A 27,386-nucleotide genomic window follows, 5' to 3' on the forward strand; every position below is an offset into this window, starting at 1 on the left:
CACAGCAATGTGGTTGACTCTCAACTGCCCTCTGAAATGGTCTAGCAAGCCACTCAGTTGCATCAATCGCTACAAAGCCTCAACAAAGAAATGAAACTGGACGGACCACCTGGAGGAACTTGGACTGCAGTGATTCAAGAAGTCAGCTCACCACCAGCTAGGGATGGGCAATAAATGCTGGCCTAGCCAGCAATGCCCATGTTCCATGAATGAATTAAAAAAAGATGGTCCAGTGGTTTTTTTCCTTCTTCAAAAGTAGGAATCAAATCAGATTAAAACAAATGAGGGGTAAAGTCCATCAGGAAGGTGAATGGGATGCTGGCCTTTATAGCGAGGGGAATAGAATATAAAAGCAGGGAGGTCTTGCTGCAAATGTACAGGGCACTGGTGAGGCCGCAGCTGGAGTACTGTGTGCAGCTTCGGTCGTCACACTTGTGCAAGGATATTTTGGCCTTGGAGGGAGTGCTGAGGAGGTTCACTCGGCTGATACCGGAGATGAGGGGGTTAGACTATGAAGAGAGACTAAATAGACTGGGTCTGTACTTGTTGGAGTTCAAAAGGATGAGGGGGGATCTTATAGACTCGTATAAGATAATGAAAGGGATGGATAGGGTAGAGGTAGAGAGATTCTTCCTGCTCAGAAAGGACAGCAGGACTAGAGGGCATAGCCTCAAGATAAGGTGGGGGTAGTTTAGAACGGAGTTGAGGAGGAACTTCTTCACTCAAAGGGTGGTGAATCTCTGGAATTCTCTGCCCATTGAAGTGGTGGAGGATACCTCGCTAAATATATTTAAGACACGGGTAGATAGGTTTTTGGTAGACAGGGGAATTAAGGGATATTGGGAGAAAGCGGGAAAGTGGAACTGAGCCACTTCAGATCAGCCATGATCTTATTGAATGGCAGGGCAGGCTCGAAGGGCGAGATAGCCTACTCCTGCTCCTATTTCTTATGTTCTTATGTTCCATCTCAGGGCAAAGTGCAACATGGACATTGATGGCATGTTTTACACTCCGCCCATACTGATGCGCTAGTGCCGAAGGCCAATTTCATCTCCTTTCCTTGTGCTCTTTACAACCTTTGCTATTTCCTTCACACTCCCCCACTGTCTCCACAAGCTGCAAGCACAAAGTGAAACCAACGCCTGCCAAAAGAAAATGAGGCTGCAAGATCTAGGGGGAGGCTGATGAAGGCAATAGAAAATGCATGAATTCTTAATGTTTAAAACACAAAATAGTTAGCGATGGCTTCTGGCTATTAGATGCCACAGCACATGCTAACAACAACACGGAGCAGATTGGAATTGCGAATCAGGTCATGAAAAATGCAGCTAATTAAATCCCAACAAAATTTAATTTAATTACATGTTGATAATGAAACACCTTGGCGTACATCAAACAGATGGTTCATTTCATAGCATTGGACAAAAACTAGTATCTGCCTGTGGCCACAGAGTGAAAGACTGGGGTGAGGATAAACCTCTCAGAGGTAAAATGGATGTGGGGTTCAGCTTTGCTGAATTCCAAAGCAAACAGAGTTGAGGAGAGAGAGCAAGGGATCGGGGCAGCGGGGTTAGGTCTGAAGGTAAGTGACAGCAACCAGATGTGAAAGAAAATAAGAAAGAAAGGCTTTTATATATGTGACAGCTAATATGCACACAGCAAGCTCCGGCTAACAGCAATGTGATAATGAGCAGATAATCTGTTCTTGTGCTGTTAGATTTAGGAATAAATATTGGCCAAGGCTCTCCTTCAAAATAGTACCGGTGGATCTTTTAAATCCACACAAGTTACAGCCAAAGCTGTGATTAAAGTCATGTGGGTGGCACACGGCGCAATGGTTATCACTGCTGCCTCACAGCTCCAGGGACCTGGGTTCAATTCCCAGCATGGGTCACTGTCTGTGTGGAGTTTGCACCTTCTCCCCGTGTCTGCATGGGTTTCCTCCTGATGCTCCAGTTTCCTCCCACAGTCCAGAAGATACGCAGGTTAGGTTGACTGGCCATGCTAAATTGCCCCTTAGTGTCCCAGGATGTGTAGGTTAGAGGGATCAGTGCAGTAAATTTGTGAGGTTAGGGCCTGAGGTGGGATTGTTGTCAATGCAGACTCAATGGGGCCGAATGGCCTCCTTCTGCACTGCAGGGTTTCTATGATTTCTATGATCTCATCCAACACCTTGACACTGCTGTATTCCCTCAGAACTTCACTGGATTCTCAGCTTGCATGCTGTGCTCAAGCCCTGGACCGCATATTGAACCCAGAACTCTGGGTTTTCCCCACCCTGTTGAAGCAGTGAGGCTGTGAAACAGTTGAGGCTATCTCATTAAATGTTTTTAAGGCAAGGATAAATAGATTTTTGAACAGTAAAGGAATTAAAGGAGCGGCGGATAAGTGGAGCTGGGTCCATGAAAAGGTCAGCCATGATCTTACTGAATGGCGGAGCAGGCTCGAGGGGTCAAATGGCCTACTCTTGCTTCTAGTGCTTATGTTGTTATGTTCCTCCTGCGTCACGTTTGCTGACAGAGGAGATAGCTCAACATTGAGTTCCTTGAGTCATCCAAGAAGCCCTGGGTCGCTGTCTGTGCAGAGTTTGCACATGCTCCCCGTGTCTGCGTGGGTTTCCTCTGGGTGCTTTGGCTTCCTCCTACAGTCAAGAGATGTTTGGGCTAGGCTGATTGGCCATGCTAAATTGTTACTCGTGTCAGGGGGATTAGCAGGGTAAATATGTGGGGTTATGGGAATAGGGCTGGATGGGATTGTGGTCGGCGCAAACTCAATGGACCAAATGGCCTCCTTCTGCACTGTAGGGATTCTATGATTGGGCACTGGTGGGATCTTCCAGTCCCACTGATGTCTGCAGCATTTTGCATGGCTCGCTCATCCCACCGCTAAGGAACAGGAAGTTCCTGCCAGTGGGAAGACCCCGGAAATCTGGTCCATGTGACAGCAACAGAGCCACAGCAGACATGAGTATGTTTTTGATAAATATCCACTTTTTCAATTACAAGGAATGATTATCCATTTGTTCAGATTCTGTGCTCCTATCTGATTATACAATTTATATGATTCTATGTTTATTCCATAGTTCCACCCCTCTTCAGCAAGCCAAGCCTCAGCAATACTGACTTAAATTGATTTGGTTTCTGAGGAAAATTATTCACATCGAGAAATAATCTCATTCCTCTTGTCGTCAGTAGGAAGCAACATTAAATGGAATAAAGAAGCTCGCAGTGACAGTGGGACAGTCACATTTTGCAATAAACCAGTTAAAGGCTGAGATCTGCTGGAATCTGGTTCTTTTTCCTTTGTCTTCAGCTCTGACAAAGACCTGAAACATTGGCTCTATTCTCTCTCCACAGATGCCGTCAAACATGCTGGGGTTTTCCAGCATTTTCAGTTTTTGTCTCAGTAAATGCTGAGGCTTGACCTCACCCTTCAGGCCTCCTGCCTCAAGCCCCATGTGATAACTCCACAAATGAAGTGGAAAGTAGCACCATAATAGCCGCACTCCATCCTGTCAGGAGACCCGAGCATTGGAAGCCTTGACTACAAGAAAATAAAACAAACCCCTTCATAAACCTGAATCCAACAGCCTAACCCCCCCACACAGCCCCCTTCACCTCCCTAACCACCAACCCCCGACAGCACCCCTTCCCATCCCACCTCCTGTGCCATCTTCTGCACCCATACACTTCAGAATCCACGATGGAGGTGATGGCCTAGTGATATTCTCCCTAGATTATTAATCCAGGAACTCAGCTAATGTTCTGGGGACCCAATTTCGAATCCCATTACAGCAGCTGGTAAAATTTGAATTCCATTAAAAATATCTGAAATTAAGAATCTACTGACGACCATGAAACCATTGTTGATTATTGGAAAAACACATCCAGTTCACTGATGTCCTTCAGGGAAGAATATCTGCCGTCCTTACCCAGTCTGGCCTACAAGTGACCCCAGAGCCACAGCAATATGGCTGACTCTCAACTGCTCTCCAAGGGCAACTAGGGATGGGCAATAAATGCTGGCCAGCCAGTGATGCCCACATCCCATGAATGAAGTTTTTAAAAACACACTCCTTCAGGCACACTGTTCTGACACATCTCACTTGGTGTGCTTGGGTTAGTTGGCAATCTGCTTGCATATCTGGCTGGTCTTCACTCCGATTAGAATCACAGCATCATATGGAATCATTTAATCATGTAGAATCATAATGCACTTGATTTTAATTCACTCAAAGCTCATTCACTTTGAGTTAAAATTAGTCAGAATTACAGAAACTATATAGAATCATTGAATCATGTTATAATATTGAATCACAACATCATAGAGCAGAGGCACCAAACCACAGAATCCCTACAGTGAAGAAAGAGGCCATTTGGCCCATGGAGTTGGCACCGACCCTCTGAAAGAGAAGAGCATCCCAGGCCCACCCTCTGCCCTATCCGCATAGCCCTGTCCATCTACTCTGCTAACCCTCCTAATCTACACAACTTGGGACACTAAGGGGCAATTTAGCATGGCCAATCCACCTAATCTGCACAACTTTGGGAGGAAACCGGAACACCCAGAGGAAACCCACACTGACATGGGGAGAATATGCAAACTCCAAACAGACAGTCAACCAAGGCAGGAAGCAAGGCAGCAATGCTAACCACTGTGCCTCTGTGCTGCTCCCTTCCAATTAGCTCATCAATCTCTTTGAAAGGTCTATCTGATTGGTCCCATTTCCTTGTTCTTTCACCATGTCAGCTACTCACCAACTTTTACAGATGCACCATAGAAAGCATTCTTTCTCATTGTATCACAGCTTGGTATGGTTCCTGCTCTGCCCAAGACCGCAAGGAACTACAAAACGTCATGAATGTAGCCCACTCCATCACACAAACCAACCCCCCATCCATCAACTCTGTCTAAACTTCCCACTGCCTCGACAAAGCAGCCAGCATAATTAAGGACCCCACACACCCTGAACATTCTCTCTTCCACCTTCTTCCTTCGGGAAAAAGATACAAAAGTCTGAGGTCACGTACCAACCGACTCAAGAACAGCTTCTTCCCTGCTGCTGTCAGACTTTTGAATAGAATTACCTTGCACTAAGTTGATCTTTCTCTACACCCTAGCTTTGACTGTAACACTACATTCTGCGCTCTCTCATTTCCTTCTTCATGAATGGTATGTTTTGTCTGTATAGCGCGCAAGAAACAATAATTTTCACTGTATGTTAATACATGTGGCAATAATAAATCAAATCAAATCAAATGATCCCTCACACTGGGGACTGAGATAGGGCTGGGCCACATGAATGTAAACTGACCACCAACTCCACTTTCTACAAAAGTCAGGACAAGCTACCTGATGAGAAAATGGATATCTGGCACTCCTGTTTGGATCACGCACACCTTCTCTTTCCGATGCTGATCGCTAGGTAATAGGCTCCCTGTAAATCAGTGCAGTGTTTAATATTTAAACAGACTGCACTGCACAGCCTTCACACCAGGCACCCAGCTGTTTGTATTCATTCTCGAAAGGATGTGTCGTTTAAACTGAAGGTAATTGCTGGTACTCTTGGGCAACATCATCGAAATAAAAGTCAGGAAGATTGTAAATGTTCGACAGCAGTGATAGTCACAGGACAATACACAAGGAGTCTGTGTTACACTGAACAACCCAGGGAAATATGGTCTTGAACACAGATTAAGGCACAGATTGAGGCGCATCACACAGAGAAACACATCCAAGTTGGATCATCCAAAGGAAGCATTAAAATTAACATAATGGCTGGATCAGGATATTGAATTTGAAGATCAGCCGAGATCAAAATAAATGGTGGAATTGGCCAAATGGCCTACTCCTGCTTCTCATAGAATCGTAGAAGGAGGTATAGGGAGATTTCATAGTAACTTCATTGCAGCGTTAATGTAAGCCTTACCTGTGCTTAATAAATAAACTCCAACTTTATTTGGCCCATCGAGTCTGCACTGAACACAATCCCACCCAGGTCCTATCCCCATAACCCACTGCAGTTACCCAAGCTGGTCTCCTTGACACTAAGGAGTAATTTAGCATGGCCAATCCACCTAACCCGCACATCTTTGGAGCGTGGGAGGAAACCAGAGCACCCAGAGGAAACCCACGCAGACACGGAGAGAACGTACAGATTCTGCACAGACAGTGACCCAAGCCGGGAATCGAACCCGAGTCCCTGGCGCTGTAAGGCAGCACTTTCTATGTTTCTATAGTAGCATGGAGAAATGATTCAGAAGGACCATCAGGTGCACAAGGCCTGTCCTACACAGTTAACGTAATAACCTTCCATAGTGCTCACTTACTCCAAAATCAAAAGAATCTCTTTCTCATGGGGGGTTCCATCTTTCGGGGAAAACATTAAATCGAGGCTCTTTCTGCCCTCCCAAATGGGCATTAAAGATCCCATGGAGCAATCTCGAAGGGCAGGGCAGATCTCTACAGTAGGACTCCCGACCAGGACTAATCCGAGAATCAATATCACTAAAACCGGTTATCGCATTTCTGTTTCATAGAATCATAAAATCCCTAAAGTGCAGAAAGAGGCCATTCGGCTCATCAAGCCTGCACCAATGAAAATCCTACCCAGGCCCTATCCCCGTCACCCCACATATTTACCCTGCTAATCCCCCGCCACTAAGGGGCAATTTAGCATATCAATCCACCTAAGCTGCACATCTTAATAAAGTTGATTTATTTGTCACAAGTAGGCTTAGTGTCACAAATAGGCTTACATTCACACTGAAATGAAGTTACTGTGAAAATTCCCTAATCACCGCACTCTGGTGCCCGTTCGGGTACACTGAGGAAGAATTTAGCACGGCCAATGCACTTAACCAGCACATCTTTCGGACTGTGTGAGGAAACCGGAACACCCGGAGAAACCCACGCAGACACAGGGAGAATGTGCAAACTACTCACAGATAGTGACCCAAGTCAGAATTGAACCTGAGTCCCTGGCGCTGTGAGACAGCAGGGTTAACCACTATGCTACCGGGCTGCCTCATATTTTGCTATTCGATTTGATAGGTAGAGCATGGAGAGACAATATGAAATAAGGGCGCACAGGAGCAGACAGAGCTGTATATGCGCATTGAAGATGATGAGACGGGTTGAGGAAACTGGTTAATAAAGCACATTGTATCCAAGTCTTCATTGATAGGGGCATAGGTTACAATAGCAGCATGATTATGTTGAACTTGTATAAGACACTGGCCTGAAGGGATCTCCCTTCTCTGAAGAGTATAAATTGGCTGCCACATTTCTTCATTACAAACAGTGACCACATTGGCTGGAAAGTGCTTTGAGACACTTGAGAGATGCTGTGGAATTGCTTGAGAATGCTCCTCAATCAAGGTGCAAGATCACAGACCTGCGATGTGATGGTATATCCCTTGCTCTTTTATCTAATGTGGGCGCCACAATGGCACAGTGATTAGCATTGTTGCCTCACAGCTCCAGGGACCCGAGTTTGATTCCTGGCTTGGGTCACTGTCCGTGTGGAGTCTGCACATTCTCCCCGTGTCCGCATGGATTTCCTCCGGATGCTCCGGTTTCCTCCCACAGTTGAAAGATGTGCTGGTTGGGTGTGTTGGCCTTGCTAATTTCTCCTTCAATTTCACCCCAAACAGGTGCCGAAAAGTGGTGGTTAGGGGAATTTCACAGTAACTTCATTGCAGTGTTAATGTAAGCCTATTTTGTGACTAATAAATAAACTTTAAAACTTTTCAATACTTTAACAAAATACAGAAAAAGATCCTAATTTACTTCTTTCCAATCCACTGGGACACTGGACGATTCCAGTGAAGATTTTTGGGAGACAAGTTGCAATCTCCTCAACCAATTAAAGCAGCACATTTACTTGAAAAAGGGAATTGTCAGAGTCTGGAGCTGCCTGAATCTTTAGACTATGACATCTCTGTGACATTTGTTTCTGGTTTGCTCTTCCTCTTGTCCTCCTGGATTGACTCAGGCATCTCATTCCTCCCCATCACCATTAGAAAAGTCACAATATAATGATGTAGCTCCTTCCCCATCCTCAAACATCACCTCTGCACAGCCACAGGGAAATAATGCCTTTCTGCAACCATCTCTTGTTCCAAAAATCATTTTGCTGCAATCCTTCACATTTTCCCTTATATTCCTCTCATGTTCCCCCTTTCCCTCTCCTCTCCTTGTCTTCCTCTGCAATACTAAGCATGAACACTTGTCAATTTAAAGTTTGTTTATTAATGTCACAAATAGACTCACATTAATTATTAATGGGGCAGCACGGTGGCACAGCGGTTAGCACTGCTGCCTCACAGCGCCAGGGACCCGGGTTCAATTCCAGCTTCGAGGAAACCCTGTGTGGGTTTCCTCCGGGTGCTCCGGTTTCCTCCACAGTCCAAAGATGTGCCGGTTAGGTTGACTGGTCATGCTGAATTGACACTAATGTCAGGGGGGATTAGCAGGGTTAATAGGCGTTAATTGCGGGAATAGGGTCTGGGTGGGATTGTGATCAGTGCAGACTTGATGGGCTGAATGGCCTCTTTCTGTGCTATAGGGATTCTATGATTAGCACTGCAATGAAGTTACTGTGAAAATCCCCCAGCCGCCACACTCTGGCGCCTGTTTGGGTACACTGAGGGAGAATTTAACATGGCCAATGCACCTAACCAACATGGGGAGAATGTGCATACACCACATATGAGTTGTGTGGAGCTCATGAGAGATCATGAGAGGCAAGTATAGGGGAATGCACTCAGTAGTCTTCCCAGGATTGGGGAATCAAGAACTTGAGAGTATAGGTTTAAGTTAAGAGGGGAAAGAATTAATGGGAACCTGAGGAGCAAATGTTTCATACAGAGGGTGGTACATACGTGGAATGAGCTGCCAGAGGATGTGGTTGAGGCAGGGACATTGACGATATTTAAAAGGCATTTGGACAGATACATAGATAGGAAAGGTTTAGAGGGATAGGGGCCAAACACAGGCAAATCGGGTTTGCTTAGATGGGCATTTTTGTCAGTGTGGACTAGTTTGAGCCAAAGGACCTGTCTCTGTGCCATAGATTCTATGATTGTGACCCAAGACAGGGATCGAATCTGGGACTTGGGCACTGTGAGGCAGTAGTGCTAACCTCTGCACCACCATTTGGCTCATTTTGCAACATTCTGTTATTATGGGATCAAGCCCTACTCCAACCTATTACTGAGGGATTGCTCATATGGGCCTTCAGACAAACTATTAAAGCAAAGATCTTTGATCTGTTTGCTTGATTGTCTCTGGAGGACACTAAAGATCTTTCCTCAAAGGTATGCAGGGAGCTACATGGTTCGAAAACAGAAAGTGCAGGAAAGGCATTGATGGGAGAAAGAAACAGAGTTGACGTCTCAGGTCAATGACCTCCAGTAACAGATCATCAAGGTTAACGCTGTTTCTCACTCCACAGAAGCTGACAGATTTGCTGAGTGTTGCTAACATTTTTGGTTTCAGCTTTCCAGCATCCAGAGGATTGTTATTGTATTTGAGCTGCATACTTTCCTTGTCAAGACACCTTTTGAAAGGTCAATGTGTCACCAATCTCACTGTTGCTTGTAGATTCTTTTGGGGCATAGCTTTGCTTGGATAAGTCACTCACTTCAAAGTGACTGATTGCAGGGGAAATGCTGGGAGATATATAAATGCAAGGCATGGTAGCACAGTGGTTAGCACTGCTACTTCACAGCTCCAGGATCCTGGGTTCGATTCCCGGCTCGGGCCACTGTCCGTGTGGAGTTTGCACATTCTCCTCATGTCTGCGTGGGTTTCCTCTGGGTACTCCAGTTTCCTCCCACAGTCCAAAGACGTGCGGGTTAGGTTGATTGGCCAAGCCAAGAAATTGCCCCTTAGTGTCTAGGGATGCGTAAATTAGAGGGATTAGGGGTATAATGTGTAGGGATACAGGGGTAGGGCCTAGGTGGGATTGTGTTCGGCGCAGACTCAATGGGCCGAAGGGCCTCTTTCTGCACTGTAGGATTCTACGATTCAAGTCTGAATTTTCTTGAGTGGACTTATTGGGCGGGATTTTGCAGCCTCCCTTGTCCCGAAACCGTAAAATCCCACCCAATGTCAATGGACCTTCCCAAGTTCCGCCCCTCAACTGTTATGATTCCCTGGCGGGCGGGCCAGTAGAATTTCAGCCAATCCTACCAGGTTTAAGCTAAGGTCATTTGTCAAATTGATTTCCTGTACAACATGGAGAACTAATGCATCATATTTGTCAAACAAATTACAAAGAACATTGAGAATAGATGTTTAACATTTCAAATAATAAATGGGAAATTTCATATCTATGGATTATAAATGCTAGGCTCTGGCTGGCTAATAGTGATGCACCCAAAGTATAGTCACATTGGAAATGTCCACCATCCTCACTGTTCCCGTATTTACAGAGGGAGGGATTCCCAGGGCATTCTTGGTGGCGCCCCGCTGCCACCGAGAATGGGAAGTTTGGCACTCAGCCAAAACTCCATTCATTGCAGCAACACCGGAGAATCCCAGCCACGGATGAAGTCGGAGGTTTTCGGTGACAGATTCCTCCATCTTACAGATGTACACATTGACCACAGAATCCCTACAAAGCAGAAGGAGGCCATTCAGCCCATCAAGTCTCCACTAACTCTGCAACAGATGATCCCACCTGGGCCCTTTCCTGTAACCTCATTATTTTTTACCATGCTAATCCCCCTAATCTGCACATCTTGCCTCACTAAGGGGAAATATAGCTTCCCCAATCCACCTAACCTGCACATTTTCCAACTGTGGCAGGAAAGCAGAAGAAGCCCATGCAGGCACAGGGAGAATCCGCAAACTCCACACAGACTGTGACCCACAACTGGAATTGAACCTGGGCCCCTGGAGTTGTGAGGCAGCAGTGTGCACTCTGCCAGCCTTGCTGGGTGTTGCAGCAGGAATGGCCCCTTTGGAACACAAGAAACAGAGGAGAAGGGATATCCAATTGCCTTTCATCTCCATCCTTTAAGGCTTTCTATATCTTCATTAATTGGAGATCAAACCAGGCCCCATCCACCACCACACCACTCCCCTGCCTGGCTGAACCTGCTCCCATTTCGAACAACTGCTCCTTTAGTCCTGTTCACTTCCTCCAACTAACCTGTGTTGCTATAGGAATCTGCATGGAGCCTAGCTATGCCTGTATTTTATGGGGAATGTGGAATATTTATTGTTCCAATCCTGCTCAGGTTCCTTCCCTCATGTCTTTTTCCAAAAGATTGATGAATGTAGTGGTTTAATTTCCAGCTCTTTCCTTAAAATTGTAAATTTCATCCATTCTGCTTCCACTTTCTAGCCTTCCCTCAGCTTCTCGTGGTCCAATCCGAACTCGTTCCTTCCTCTCCTCAGCTTCTCTCTCTCCGTTTATGGACACAGGCTGGCAATAAGCCCTTTACTCCAGCAGCCTCCGACCGTGATGGCATTTCCTCCCACCCTGCTTCCTGGACAGACTTTATTCCATTCTCCCAGTTTTGATGTCTCTGTTATATCTGCTCTGACAATATCACTTCCCACACTAGTGCTCTTGATATGTCTCCAGTTTTCCCAAAATGAGGATACCCCTCCACCGATCTTCCCCATTCCTTGCATTCTGAAGTGACCATTCCTTCTGGTACATCCTGGTCCATTCCTCAGTCCCACCTGCCAGGTCATCCCTTCCCACTTCTTGTAACACAAGCCCAGGGGGGCATCACTTGCCATTGTACCTCCTCCCTTCCCACCGTCCACAGTCCCAATCATTCCTCCCAAATGAAACAGTGATTCACTTGTGTTTCTAACAATTTAATATTCACTGTTCGGAGTGTCATCTCCTGGGGAGACCAAAGGCAACTTAGAAGGTCACTTTGTGGAACATCTCTGCTTACTCTACAAGTGTGACCCTGAGTCATTTTAATTCCAACCCTCCCCCTCCATTTTCTTTATCTACCCCACTACCATCACTTTCTGCTTTGCAGTATCATCCTTTTTAATCCCTCCTGCCTTCCACCCCATCACATCGCTCTGCCTTCGTTTCTCTGCTTCTTCACTTTTTAATTTTTTTAAATTCATTCATGGGGCACGTCGCTGGCTGGGCCAACATTCATTCCTCATCCCTAGTTACCCGAGGGCAGTTGAGAGTCAACCACATTGCTGTGGCTCTGGAGTCACATGTAGGCCAGAGCAGGTAAGGACAACAGATTTCCTTCCCTGATGGACATTAGTGAACCAGATGGGGTTTTCTGACAATCGACAATGGTTTCATGGTCATCAGTAGATTCTTAATTCCAGATTTTGTTTATTGAATTCAAATTCCACCAGTTGCCATGGTGGGATTCGAACCCGCATCCCCAGAACATTAGCTGAGTTTCTGGATTAATCGTCTAGCGACATTACCGCTTGGCCATTGCCTCACCACTTACTTAAAACCTGTTTCATCTCTTAATTTATTGCAATTCTGAAAGAAAGGCTTTGACCTAAAACACTAACCCAGTCCTGATTGTCTCCTAACCAATTCAATACTTCCAGCATCTGCCATTTTTAGAACAAAGAACAAAGAACAGTATAGTACAGGAACAGGCCCTTTGGCCCTTCAAGCCTGCACCAATCATGTTGTCCTATCTAGATCAACCACCTGTATCCCTCTGTTCCCCATCCATTCATATGTCTACACAGATAAGTCTTAAATGTGACTAACATACCTGCCTCAACCACCTCACTTGGCAGTGCATTCCAAGCCCCCATCATCCTCTGTGTAAAAAAACCTCCCTTGCCCATCTCTACTGAACCTTTCCCTCCCTTACCTTGTACTTGTGCCCTCTTGTAATTGTCATTTCTGCCCTGAGAAACCTATCGATACCCCTCATAATATTGCAAACTTCTATCAGGTCGTCCCCCTCAGCCTCTGCCTTTCCAGGAAGAACAATCCCAGTTTCTCCTCAAAGCTAATACCCTCCATTCCAGGTAACATCCTGGTAAACCTTTTCCGTACTCTCCCCAAAGCCTGCACATCCTTCTAGCAGTGTGGTGACCAGAATTGGACACGGTATTCCAAATGTGGCTGAACCAATGTATTATATAACTGTAATATAATTTGCCAAGTTTTATACGCAGTGCTCCTTCTGATGAATGCAGGCATGCCATATGCTTCCTTCACCACCTGTGCTACTACTTTTAAGGATCTGTGGACCTGCATGCCCAGATCGCTTTCAGTGTGTCTATGCTCTTGATGGTTCTGCCAGTTATTTCAGATGTCCAGCATCTGTAAAATCTTGCTTTTGATGTAACTGTCTAAATGCATTTTGTTGGAACGATTCTCATTTCTTGATCCTCATGCTAGTGTGTGCCTGTCATGCACTTAGCCACTTACATTCTAGAAAGGTACAGCTTGATGTCTTGAATGTGAATTGAAATGTTCTCCATCCTGACAGATGATAACAATATTTTATTACTGCTTAACTAAGCAAAATTTCTTTTGCCTAGTCTACGTTAACACCCAGCTTTTGACTGTAACGTCATAAATGGTTGCTTGCGCACTTGCGGTAGATTTCTCCAGGGAAATATCTTTTTGTTTTGTCTCCCTCTCTGCTTTTCTGCCTCATTTTCTTCACTTGCAGAGCCTTTTCTGAAATAGCTTCCCCACCCCAGCATCTTGAACAGGAGTTTGGACCCTACATCTTCTCTCATCCACCCTTTACAACTCTCTGTTAGTAGAACACGTGTATGTTCACAGAAGGAAAAGGCTATTTGTCGCCTTTCCTTAGCACCCTTGCTGAGACACTCGGCCACTAAAGAGAACACTTAAAGATCAATTGTGTGGGGTTGGACACACATACAGGCCAGACCAGGCACGGACAGCAGATCTCCTTCCCTAAAGGGGATTAATAATCAAATAACCAAACCAAATAATGGGGCGGCACAGTGGCACAATGGTGAGCACAGCTGCCTCACAGCACCAGGGATCCGGGTTCGATTCCTGGCTTAGATCACCGTCTGTGTGGAGTTTGCATATTTTCCCCATGTCTGTGCGGGTTTCATCTGTCTCTACATCCTAGCTATGGCTGCAACACTACATTCTGCACTCTCTTCTTTCCTTTTCTATGAACGGAATGCTTTGTCTATATTGCAGGCAAGAAACAATACTTTTCACTGTATGTTAATACATGTGACAATAATAAATCAAATCAAATCAGCCTGAAAGACATATTGGTTAGGCGCATTGACCTAAACAGGAGCCACAGTATGGCGACTAGGGGAATTTCACAGTAACTTCATTGCAGTGCTAATGTGAGCCTTACTTGTGACTAATAAATAAGCTTTAACTTTTAATGAACCAGTTGCAATTGTTTCCTGCATTTTTGTTTTTCCTGCATTGGTGGAGTAGGAATCAGTCTTGAGCCAGTATTGAAACAGACCTGTTCCAGTGATACAGACACTTCGGCAGGTCTGCATTTGGGTTGGTGTAGCAGTTACTTGTATTAACATGGTTCCTTAATCAATGCTGCAGAGGTCTTGACAGACCTGTGCCTGGATCCTGTGTGTGGGCCGACTGTACTAGCACTGTAACAGTCCCACAATACAGGTGATGCACCACTCCAGTGTCTGGCATCATGGTGGCACAGTGGTTGGCACTGCTGCCTCACATCGTCAGAGACCTGAGTTCAATACTGGCTTTGGGTGACTGTCTATGTGGAGTTTGCATATTCTCCCCGTGTCTGCACGGGTTTCCTCCGAGTCCTCCAATTTCCTCCCACATTCCAAAAGATGTGCTGGTTAAGGGGATTGGCCATGCCAAGTTAACGTTTTTTGTCTTTTTATTCCGCAGGTGGAGGTCCACCTCGTTGTCCAATGAGGGGCATGCACACGGCAGGTCGTGCGTGGGCTGCTCTTGGAGGTTCCGGGAGTGGCCTAGTACTTCGTGTCGGTGTGTGTGCTTGATCCTGGACCGGTAGACGGGCGCCGCAACAGCTCGGTGACTAGCACTGCTAGCTGTGCAAATACATAGATTTGGGCCTGTGTCTGTGGGAGTTTGCGCATTCTCCCTGTGGTTGCATGGGTTTCCTCCGGGCGCTCCGGTTTCCTCCCACACCCCAAAGATGTGCTCTTAGGCTGATTGGTTTACCAAATTGACACTATTCTCCCCTGAATCTGGCTAAGTTAGGGGTTCCATTCGTAGACACGCAGGGTAAAATAGGTGTAGGGTGATGCGGCGGCGCGGGCTCGTTGCGCCGAAGGGCCTGTTTCCCGTGCTGGGTTGTTCTTTGTTCTTTGTTCTTTGTAAATTGCCCCTTAATGTCTAAAAGGTGTATAGGTTAGGGGTTTAAGCACAGTTATCGGGGAAAGGACGGAGGGGGAGGTCTAGTTGTGGACGCTTGCTCAGGTAGTCAGAGCAGATGCGATGGGCTGAATGGCCTCCTTCTGCACCACAGGGATTCTATGGTATCTCGGTCTAGGTTACATCAGTTCTAAGGGCACTGCATCAGGATTGTACCCAGCTGAGTGCTGCACAGCAACTGGGCCAGACCTTGTTTTGGCACCAGTTTTCAGAACTTACACCAGACCTGTATCCATGCCAAATCAGAGATTTATCATCGAGTCATAAAATCTTACAGAGCAGAAGGTGGCCATTCAGCCCATCAAGTCTGCACTGACCACAATCCCACCCAGGCCTTTCCCAGTGCCCCATTACACTAAGGAGCAATTTAGCATGGCCATTCCACCTAACCCTCACACCTTTGGAGTTTTATCTTGTTCTTTTCTCTTAATAGCCGCAACAGACAGATGACATACCCCATGGTGCATGGCTGTGTGTAATGGATGCAGAGGGTGAGGTATAGGAGTTGGCATGGAAGTGCATGAGAAAAATCAATAGTCAGCCTGTGGCAATGTAACACAGAGTGCCTTCTCTGATTTGGACCGTTCTATGCAATCACTCTGTACGGCATAAATGAAGGATTAACTCATCAGAACAATCCGGTAGTCTACGCATTTGTCTTTTGTTTAAACATAAATCCCACACTCCAAAGAGGTGCAGGTTCGGGTGATTAGCCATGCTAAATTGTCCCTTAGTGTCAGGAGGATTAGCAAGGTAAATACATGGGGTGGGGTTATGGGGATAGGGACTGGGTGGGGTTGTTGTCAGTGCAGACTCAATGGGCTGAATGGCCTCCCTCTGCACTGTGAGGATTCTATGATCCTATAATTTTTTTCTGGCTTTGTAAACCAGAGAGAGAGAGATGCAATCCCCACTGGCAAACATACCTCCCCTGACCCCCCAGCACCAGTCCCAGTTCTTTGCTGGAAATTGCAGCAAATTGGGGTTGGGCTTGAAGTTTTGGAAAAGGGATCTAAATCTCCCCCAGGATTGGAGGGGGGGGGGCGGGATTGTGCAGAACCCAGAGAGTGCCCACCACCCCCCTGAGTGAATCAGCTGAAATGACTGCAAGATCTCAGCGAGAGATACGACGAGGCTGTTTCTCAGCGAGAGAAGTTGATAAGGTCGCTGATGCCTCCTCCTTTTTGTTTTGCAAATCCACATTAAATCAGGAGGGGAATTAATAACGGGCACTAACCCTCAGCTGCCACCCAGCAGTGGGTGGTCAGCAAGAGGGGTCGATTCGAACCCATCAACCAAAACTCGAGTTGCAATGAAGAATAGCGATTTAACTCCAGCACTTCTGACACTATCTCCAAAACACAATGCCAGCCACCTATGCCATTTGTTTTTTTTTTGTCTGAATCACACAGGAACCTCGCCTCGTACATTCAGAGTGTAATTTCAGTCGCAAGTTACATCTTTTACTTGTCTTAACTCCTGCAAGTTTTTACAAAGGATTGAACTTACGGCAGCCTGCCCACCCACATCTCCAACAGGGATCGATTTCCAGGTCTGATCGTTAATATCCATTGAGGTGAAAGATAGAGAGAGGAAACAAACAAGTAAAATTTTAAGAAAAATAAAGAGGCTCCGAACTCACCGCAATAAACAACATCTCCCACTCCCAGAGCCTGGCCTCGGCGCTCTGCAAAATGGTCGTGAGCTTGTTGCCGGAAGATTAATCTCTCAAATGCAATGTTTGTCAGCCGAGGACATCAAAGAGCCCCCAGTAAGCCGGCCTCCCCCTCCCCTCGGGCTGTGCAATGTGCGCTGCTCCGCCGGGGGAGAGGGCAGAGCAGACACCAGCAGCGAATGCAGCAAGCAGAGAGAGAGAGAGAGAGGGCAGGTGGATGGATGGATGCTGCCGAACGGTCCAGGAAGATGAACGGGCAATCTGTGACGCCCAGACTGAAATGAGTTTGACAGAATTCCAATGATAACGAGAGGCTTGCTCAGCTCTTAACCCTTTCCAGGCTGGCAGGGCGCTTGCAATGCAAGAAATGTCGCAATGTCACTTCACCCTCCTCCCCTTTACTGTGTACTTCTCCTGTATTATGTTTCTATCGTTTTGTTTTGACAGCAGTGAAGAGATGTCAGCACTCCAGTTTATGTATTAGTGTCACCAGTAGGTTCACATTAACACTGCAATGTGAAAATCCCCTGATCACCACACTCCTGCGCCTGTTCAGGTACGCTGAGGGAGAATTTAGCACGGCCAATGCACCTAACTAGCACGTCTTTCAGACCGTGGGAGGAAACTGGAGGAAACCCACGCAGACATGGGGAGAAGGTGCAGACTCCAAACAGACAGTGACCGAAGTTCACCCCCTAAAGCGCCAGTGCATAGGCTTGTGTTACAGAATCATCATAGAATCCCTACAGTGCAGAAGAAGGCCATTCAGCCCATTGAGCCTGCACCAACAACAATCTCACCCAGGCCCTATCCCTGCATACCTCATGTGTTTACCCTGCTAATCCCCCTGACACTAAGGGACAATTTACCATGGCCAATCAATCTAGCCTGCACATCTTTGGACTGCGGGAGGAAACCGGAGTTCACGGAGGAAACCCACGCAGATACAGGGAGAATGTGCACACTCCATACAATAATAAAAGCAAATTATTGCAGATGCTGGAATCTGAAACCAAAAGAGAAAATGTTGGAAAATCTCAGCAGACCTGGCAGCATCTGTAAGGAGAGAAAAGAGCTCATGTTTTGAATCCAGCTTTTTCCAGCATTTTCTCTTTTGGTTTGGGATGTGCATATTCCACTCAGACAGTCACCCAAGGCCAGAATTGAACCCAGATCTATGGCACTGTGAAGCAGCAGTGCTAACCGCTGTGCCATTGTGCTGTGGGTGGGAGTGTATTCTGCTATAGCTTCAAACATATAAGTTCCAAAATCCCACCCCAAAATATAATCTACGCTAATAGTTCCGTACCACAGCATAGAGCACTGCATTGGCGAAGGTGCCATCTTTCAAATAAGATGTCCGACCTGACCATGCCGGCAACGCAAAAGTTGCCTTTACAAAGCACAAGGAGTAGGGAGGGGCCCTGCCCTCACCTTTATCCATCATCTGGACACCATAAATATTAAATAGGATGTTCGGGGTCTTACCTTTGTCTGCTTCATTGGCCAGTCCAACAGCACAAACTGAATTTTAGTAGTCATTTGGGAGATGTCTGAGAAGATGGAAAGGCTCTGTATAAAGGTGAGTTTGATGCTTGTTCTGTGTCGAGTCCATTGATCTCAATGGGGACAGAAGTAGGCCACTGACATTTGTCACAATTGATCATGACCGCATCAGAGAAGGGAAAAACCATTCCGGGTTTGAACTTTGTGCGTTGGAGATTTTCCACAAAAATCATAGAGCGGTTCTTTGTGATTTCATTACATAAAGAGCACAGAGAAAATCTTCCATCGATTTCTGTCCAGTGACTCATGCTGGAAATTCCATATGTGTGGACCACGGGGGATGACAGATCAGGCTTGTTCTTTCAAAGGCGATGAATCAGGCCCCAGCAGGGGCCAACACTTTCAGAAACCTCGTTTCAAATCTGCAACTAAATTTGCTCCTGTTCCTCTTTAGATGAATATCAACTTGTGCCCCAGAGTATTTCAGTTGGTGCTCAGTTCACTAAAGCTACCAACACCATCCCAGTCCCTGGCAACTGTCCAAGACTAAACCAAGTTCTTTACGACCTTGGTGCTGTTCTTGAGATGAGCTTCCCACCTCGTATCCATACAAGCACTAAGACCGCTTAGTTCTACCTCTGTAACATTTCCCAACTTCACTCGTCTGCTGCTGAAACCCTCATTGTTTTTTTTGTTACTTCCAGACTTGACTAATCCAATCCACACTTGGTTGGCCTGCCAAATTCTACCATCCACAAATTCGAGATTATTCAAAACTCTACTGGTGTCACTTGTCCTGTTTATCCCTTGCTCCTGTGCTCACTGGTCTACATGGGCTCCTGGTCGAGCAATACCCTTGATTTTAAAACTCTCATCCTTGTTTTCAAACCCATCCCTGGCCTAACCCACTCCCTCTCTTTGTTGTCTCCTCAAGCCCCACAACCTTCTGAAATACCGGAGCTCATCTAATTCCAGCCTTTTCAGCATCCAGGATTTTCATTGCTCCCCCATTAATGGTTTAGCTGCCTTGCCCCAAGCTGTGGAATTCCCTCCTTAAATCTTGCTGATTTCATCTTCTTTTCCTTCCTTCAAGGTGTTCCTCATAACCCAGTTTCTTGATGGAGCATTTGAACATCTGCTGTATGTATCCCAGAGTCTTATTTTGGTTTATAACACTCCTGGGACTTTTTATTATGTGGAAGGCATGACAGAAATAAAACATGTTGCTCATTTAGAATTAATAATTCTCAGAAATCATTATATATGCAGAATTAAACTGATGTAGAGTCTGTTACCTGGACAGAGGATATACACACAGGCTGAATCACATTGCTGACTTGTTATCCATTCTTTATACATCTAAAGCTTATGCGTTTTGTGCTCTGTATATATCTAATATCAGGTCCATTGATCTTAAACAATGATAAGACACAGAACGGGAAAGAGATAGAGACTCTGGTGAGCTGGTCTGAAGGCAATAATCTCTCCCCAAATGTCAACAAAACAAAGGATCAACTTCAGGAAGCATATTGGAGGGTATGCTCCTGTCTACATCAATGGGGACAAAATAGAAATGGTCAAGCACTTCAAGTCTTTGGGTGTCCAGATCACCAACAACTTGGTCCCTCCATGCCTACGCTATAGTTAAGAAAGCCCACCAACATCTTGACTTTCTCAGGAGACTAAAGAAATTTGGCATGTCCACAACAACTCTCACCAACTTTTACAGATGCACTATAGAAAGCATTTTTCTCGGTTGTGTCACAGCTTGGTATGTCTCCTGTTCTGTCCAAGACCACAAGAAACTACAAAGGGTCATGAATGAGGCCCGAAACAGCCTCACACTCATTGACATTGTCTATATTTCCTACTGCCTCAGAAAAGCAACCAGCATAATCAAGGACCTCACGCACCCAAGACATTCTCTCTTCCATCTTCTTCCATTGGGAAAAAGATACAAAAGTCTGAGATCACGTACCAACCAACTCAAGAACAGCTTCTTCCTTGCTGCCATCAGGCTTTTGAATGGACCTACGTCGCATTTAGTTGATCTTTCCCTACACTCTAGCTATGACTGTAACATGACATCCTGCACTCTCTCCTTTCCTTCTCTATGAACGGTATGCTTTGTCTGTATAGTGCGCAAGAAACAATACTTTTCACTGTATACCAATACATGTGACAATAATGAATCAAATCAAATCTTAATGGAACTGTACAGTGAGCATGTCCTGTAATGGCTGGCAAAAGCTATTTCCTCTGATTTATATTCTTGCTCGCTGCAATTCACCCCATCCTTAAGGTTCAGTAAAAATAATGCAGATTTATGATCACAGTCAGATTGTCCCAGATTGAAAAGTGGGCAAATCAATTTGGTTATTGGTTGAATGTGTCAGTTTATAACCATAAAACTAGATCATAATGTTTCTTCATATAAAAATGACTTCTATAACTAGCAATGAAGTTGTATCTTGCCTTTTCTTTCAATCTTGTTGGTAGATCCCTTATTTTTAAGTGATAATCCTGGTTTCTAGTCTTGTCCCTCCCCCCACCAATGGAGAAAATGTCCTTCCAGCATCTTAAGCCCCTCATAATCATATATGTTTCAATGAGATCATAGAATCCTTACAGTACAGAAGACGGCCATTTGGTCCATCAAATCTGCACCGACTCTCCAATACAGCATCTCAACGAGGTCCCATCCCTGTAACCCCACGCATTTACCTCGCTAATCCCCTAACCTTCACATCTTGAAACATTAAGGGAGAATTTAGCATGGCCAATGCACCTAACCAGCACATTTTTCGGATTGTGGGAGGAAACCGGAGCACCCGAAGGAAACCCACGCAGACACAGGGAGAATTTACAGACTCCACACAGATACTTACCCAAGACTAGAACTGAATTCCGGTCCCTGACGCTATGAGGCAGCAGTGCTAATCACTCTGCCACCGTGCCTCCCCAAATTCACTAGAGATCAGGGTTTAAACCAGAGCATCTGGCTTGAATGGTTTTGTACCACATTAGGTATTTACCTGTTGATTTTAGACAGACCCCCCCCACCCCCTGCTCCCCCCTTCCCCCGACCCTTGAGAATAGAACCATTTCCACACAGGAAGACATAACTGAGAAAGATGAACAGATATACCTGTCAATCTAGTTATCTGCTGACACTTCTGTTTCAGATATTTTCATTTTTCTCTGGAACATAGTAACAAATGTTTGGCAATGAGCCACAGCGATAGGAGGAGGTGAAGGGATAGAGAATGCAAAGCAGCCATCTGCCAAGGCAAAACAAATATGCTTTTTCTATTTCTACTTAATATATTTGGGGCGGCATGGTGGCACAGTGGTTAGTTTATACCAGTGACACTGGATGCTTTTGCTCCTAGTTTCCCTGTAGAGGCACAGTGGCACAGAGGTTAGCACTGCTGCCTCACAGAGCCAGGGACCTGGGTTCAATTCTTAGCTTGGATGATTATCTATGCAACCTGCATGGGTTTGCTCTGGTTTCCTCCCACAGTCCGAAAGATGTGCTGGTTAGGTGGATTAGCCATACTAAATTCTCTCTCAGTATACCTGAACAGGCACCGGAGTGTGGTGACTAAGGGATTTTCACAGTAACTTTATTGCAATGTTATTGTAAGCTTACTTGTGACACTAATAAATAAACTTCTACTAAGGAAGTGTGTGTTCTGTCTGCTTTGTAATATTCTGGGTGATGGGAGCTGAATTTGTAAGGTATAATCGCTGAGTCTAATTGCCTCCAGTGTGGTACAGATCACTGCACCAGAATTTTATTTTCGTGAGTCATCAGACTCTGATGGAAAATGTTCTGGAACAACAACAACCTGGTAAATGTCCCTAGTCATTTCACATAAGAGAGTAAAGAGAGGGGAATGGAAATGGGATTAGCTAACAAACAAGAGAATCACTGACTTAAGACATTGAAAATTAATCAGGCTGTGATAATGGGGAAAGAAGTAGCAAAGCAAAGAGGTCCAGGGAGTGAGTTGCACAGTGCAGGGAGATGGTTAAAGGTTGGATCAATGGTGTTGGAGCAGATGGGGGTGAGAATTCACAGGATGCCGGTGATGGTTTGAGCTGGGATTCAGTGCTGAGGGAGATGTCAGAAGTGGATAAGGGTAAGGTCTTCGGGGGATTTGTAAACAGGGGTTTATTCTGAGTGATAGGAGGCAGGTGGAGGTTAGTGAAGTAGCAGACAAATGAAAGTGACTGCAGAATATAATGCAGCCGGTGAAAGGGGTTGGAGTTATGTACAGGATAGGTTACTTTGAATTTCAGGATTGGAAAAAATCAAAGCTGGAGCTGGCAAAGTCATGGATGAGGATGAAAATGACACTGCAATCCCCCAGTTAAAGCCTCAAACAGGTGGACCCGCACACACATGTAACACAATTTGGATTGATACTTGGCAGATAGTGAGAACATTGAACAGATGTCATTGGCTTGGTTAGCTAATGCATTTACTGAGCCACATTTGTTTGATTTCAGATGATGTCACTGCTCCCAGTGCTCCCAAGCTAGTGGTGGGCACTGGCTGAGTTTGGAATTAACCATCGCTCCTCATCCTCAATGATATTTAGACCTGTTCTCAAACATGCATGTTTGTGCATGTCACATGATGTTAGTGCTTGACTGATTAAATAGGGTAGATTAAGTCGTATTTACAGCACAGAAACAGGCCAACAGGCCCATGTCAGTGTTTATCATGGAATCATAGAATCCCTACAGTGCAGAAAGAGGACATTTGGCCCATCAAGTCTCCACCCACCCTCCAAAAGAGCGTCCCATCCAGACTCTGCTTCTCCCTTGCATTTACAAGGGTAATCCACCTAACCTACACACCTTTTGACACTAAGAGATAATTCAGCATAAGCAATCCATCTAACCTGCACATCTTATGATCACCATGAACCTCCTGCCATTTTTTTCTTTGTCTAGAACCATCAACGCTACCACTCATTCCTTTCTCCCTCATGGGTTCATCCAACATCCCCTTAAGGCCATCTACGTCTGCTGCCTTAACTAGTCCTTGCTAAAGTCCCCAATCCATCCATCCTCTGAGTAAGGATATACCTCCTGAAATCTTTATTGCATTTATTGGTGACTTAATGGCCTTGCTTTTGGAAATGTTGTTACATTAAATGTGCTATATAAATACACGCCGTTTTGTTATGGTCATAACAAAAGCATCAAGAATAGGACTAGGAGGAGGCCATTTGGCCCTTCGAGCCTGCTCCACTATTCATTACAATCATGGCTGGTTGTCCAACTCAATAGCCTAATCCTGCTTTATCCCCATTCACCCCAAATGCTATATCCAGTCGCCTCTTGAATACATTTAATATTTTGACATCAACTACTTCCTGTGGTAGTTAATTCTAGTCTCCCCAATAAATGAAGACATCTAGTCTACATTTGCTCAATCCAACTCTCTCATAATTTTAAACACCTCTTTCAAGTTAGCCTTGTCCTTTCCAGAGAGAAGAGCTTCCTCAACTTATCTAACCCTCGCATTTAATGCCTCCCACAAATACATTGCCTGCAATGCTCATGCAAAAAGGCCACTGGAGTGATCTTTCACTCTGGTGTAATACAGGGAGACAGGAGTCATTTTGCAAATCCATGCTTCTCTTTTGATAGGAATATGGAATGCGCCCTGTGCCCCACAATTTTCTTCAGGGATCAGGGAATTATGGAGCTAGCTCTTGACATATGCTCCTTGGATGCAAAACTGATCAACAGGAGCAGAAGTTCACAATGTCCCGATTGGATTAGTTTTCCACCCAAAAACCCAACTCAGGTTGAGCAAGTAAAATCATAGAATCCCGACAGTATAGGAGGCAATTCGGCCCATCAAGCCCTATCCCTGTAACCCCACATATTTACCCTATTAATCCCCCGACAATAATCTAACATGGCCAATCAACTCAACCCGCACAGCTTTGGAGTGTGGGAGAGACAAAGAACAAAGAAAAGTACAGTACAGGAACAGGCCCTTTGGCCCTCCAAGCCTGCACCGATCATGATGCCCAGCTGAACTAAAACCATACGCACTTACGGAGTTTGTATCCTTCCATTCCCATCCTATTCAAGTATTTGTCTAGTTGCCTCTTTAATGCCGCTCCTGGTCCCACCACAGCACTCAGAGGAAACCCACACAGACACAGGGCAAATGTGCAAACTCTGCACAGACAGTGACCTGAGGCCGGAATTGAACCTGCTCTTTGAATGAGTGGATAATCTGATCCGATTTTTCCTGCGTCAGCTGAATAATGGGCGGCTAATTCAAAACCATTGGTTCGACAGTCCAGAGAAAAGATTCAGATGACCCCAGCAAAGTGAGAATGTGAGGAAGAAAACAGGAGAATAAGGGACTCCTACTGTGTAATGATTGCTAACAAGCATCTTGAGTTTATCCAGAAGCTGAAAAAAGATTGAAGTTTCTTTCAGTGACAAAGACATCGATCCACATCATACACAATCCATTTTAATTGCTCCTACATAGAAGAAGAGGTTTTTTTTATCAAGATTGTGCTGCATCACCAGTGTGATGGATGCACTTCCACCCAGCTATTCCCTGAATCAGGAAGACTTGAGGGTTTTACTGCTGTCATCAATTACTCTTTCATTAACTGATTGCTGTTGGATCTCCCAACAAAGTTTCATTGCAGCCTTTAGCAGTTGCATTTCTGCATTGCGTCACTTAAATCTGACATCGTCAGCACTTAATAGCAAGAAGGCCGGGAACAGATCTGTAGTTTATGGAGTTCCTCCTCAACTTTTTGTGCAAGGAATTTACTGCGGGAAATTGAGAAGCAAATTCTTCCTGAAACGACCATGTTAGAGGAACACATCACTGCCTTTCTCAGTGTTGTTGCTCCCCCTCATGAGTTTTACTAGCTTGGTACAGTCCAAAATATCATTATGAAGAGTAGAACCCATATATACATCTAAAGCTGCTTAATCCAATGGGTGGATAAGTCATTGAAAGAGGATTATGTAGCCAGAGCAAGCTGCTCTTATTCATTTCATTTTTATTTCTCTTTGTTCTCTTTCCATTTTCCGTTCAGGTAACGGGGTTATTCTTTCAGAAGACCCCTGTGTCAAAATGTTTCACTCACCTTATTATTTCTTAATAAGGTGAGGGTGGGAACAGGTCCGAGTTTGCGCTAAGTCTGCCGACAGATTGGCTCGCAAGCTCTTTTCATCAATCAAAGCCATGTTTCCTGCCTGGAGCTGATCCCCAATGACTGAGGTGACCATCAGAATATAATCAACAAGGATGCACCTGCCCTCATTGAAAGTAATGTGTGTCTGTATTCTCGCCGTGTTGACTCTATGAGAGAAAGTACGTTATGTACCTTGTCACATTAAACCTTGGCCATGTTACAAGCAGTGTGACTATTTAATTTGTTGTGCCTCTTCCTGTATGCCAGGTCTTTTGGCACAGTGAGTTAGCATCCCTGCCTTCGAGCCAGAAGCTTTCAGATTCCAGTCCCATCCCACGATGTGATGGCCAAGAAAGTTGCATTCATTATGTGGGTTGAATGGTGGGCATTAAGAGTGGGAGACACTCCTGGTCAGTTGCATTTGATGTGGAGTGGTGTCCTTAAAACTGTAACCTTCCAGGAATCTAGGAGGGCAGCATGGAGGCACAGTGGATAACACTGCTGCCTCACAGCACCAGAGATCCGAGTTCGATTCTGGCCTTGGGTCGCTATCTGTTGGGGTTTGCACGTCTTCCTCATGTCTGTGTGGGTTTCCTCTGGGTGCTCCGGTTTCTTCCCAGAGTCCAAAGCTGAGCGGGTTAGGTGGAGTGGCCATGCTAAATTGCACTCAGCGCCAGGGGGATTAGCAGGGTAAATACATGGGGTTACAGGGGTGGGATTGTTGTCAGTGCATACTTGATGGGCCGAATGGCTTAGTTCTGCACTGTAGTGATTCTATGATTCCATGAATAACTAACTAACTAGACAAAAGTTTGCCTTAGTGGACCACGAGGTCCAGGAACAGAATTGAGAGTTCCTGCATGTCAGAATGTAGAAAAAAATATTGTTGTGCCGCATACAATGGAAGGAAGATGTTTGTGTGGCCTGAATAGCCAATTGATTTGGAGTGAAAGAACATTTCACAGTTGTGTTCTAGCATTCCATCTGTGCCTCAGCACTGACTGCGAGGCAAAGGGGACGGCCAAGCATTCTAGGAATGATCTTGGGAGGAGGCCTCTGTGAGACAGAACAAAGATGCCAACCCATCTGGAAGGACCTGGACCCTTTTCCTTCCAGTCCCTGCAGTGATTCAGAGGAGGGTCCAATTGCTGGCCAAATCATTGTCATTTATTGTCATTTATTCTCCAAAAGTAGGGCTGGAGATTGGTTCTTCCAGACATTTCCGCAAACGTTAAAGAATTCATGGTTAAGGATTGCACAGAATTTACCAGAATGATTTGGTTTTTCTGGATGCCCAGGAGATTATTGAGCATCTCAGTTTGAGAGTCCTAAATCTCAATGCATTGGCATTAGATCCCTAGAAAGGCATTTCTGGTTAGAAACTGGTATTGAATTATGAGGAGCATAGGATTTCCAGGTAACTCACATTTTAAGTGTTTTTAATTTAATCCACACTCATTGTTCTTAAGTCTCATAGAATTGTAGAATGCAAGAATGGCTGCAGCACAGAGGAGCCCATTTGGCCTGTTGTGTCTGTACCAGAACTCCACTAGAGAAAATTAGATAGTCCCATTTCCTTACTCATTCCCTGTAGCCCTATAAATACTTTGCATTCAGATAATTATCTAATTTCCCTTTG

The 27,386-nt window shown here is 45.2% G+C and overlaps 1 protein-coding gene across 5 annotated transcripts in view; it reads right to left on the reverse strand.

Annotated features, from left to right (window-relative positions):
• The window catches only part of LOC145359417 (synaptic vesicle glycoprotein 2B-like), a 142,846-nt gene extending 118,192 nt beyond the window's left edge, over nt 1-24,654 (reverse strand). For 3 of the 5 annotated variants that reach the window (XM_080213956.1, XM_080213957.1, XM_080213958.1), the window contains exon 1: nt 17,013-17,305. The gene's annotated coding sequence lies outside the window, so the exon portion shown is untranslated. Of the gene's footprint in view, nt 1-16,879; nt 16,938-17,012; nt 17,306-24,636 lie in introns of those variants that run through there. The other 2 variants (XM_080213961.1, XM_080213960.1) reach the window with 2 other exon arrangements.
• Between the last annotated feature and the right edge of the window lie 2,732 nt (nt 24,655-27,386).

Source organism: Carcharhinus amblyrhynchos, chromosome 28 (assembly GCF_965287045.1).
Source record: "Carcharhinus amblyrhynchos chromosome 28, sCarAmb.v2.hapA, whole genome shotgun sequence".
Taxonomy (NCBI): Eukaryota; Metazoa; Chordata; class Chondrichthyes; order Carcharhiniformes; family Carcharhinidae; genus Carcharhinus; species Carcharhinus amblyrhynchos.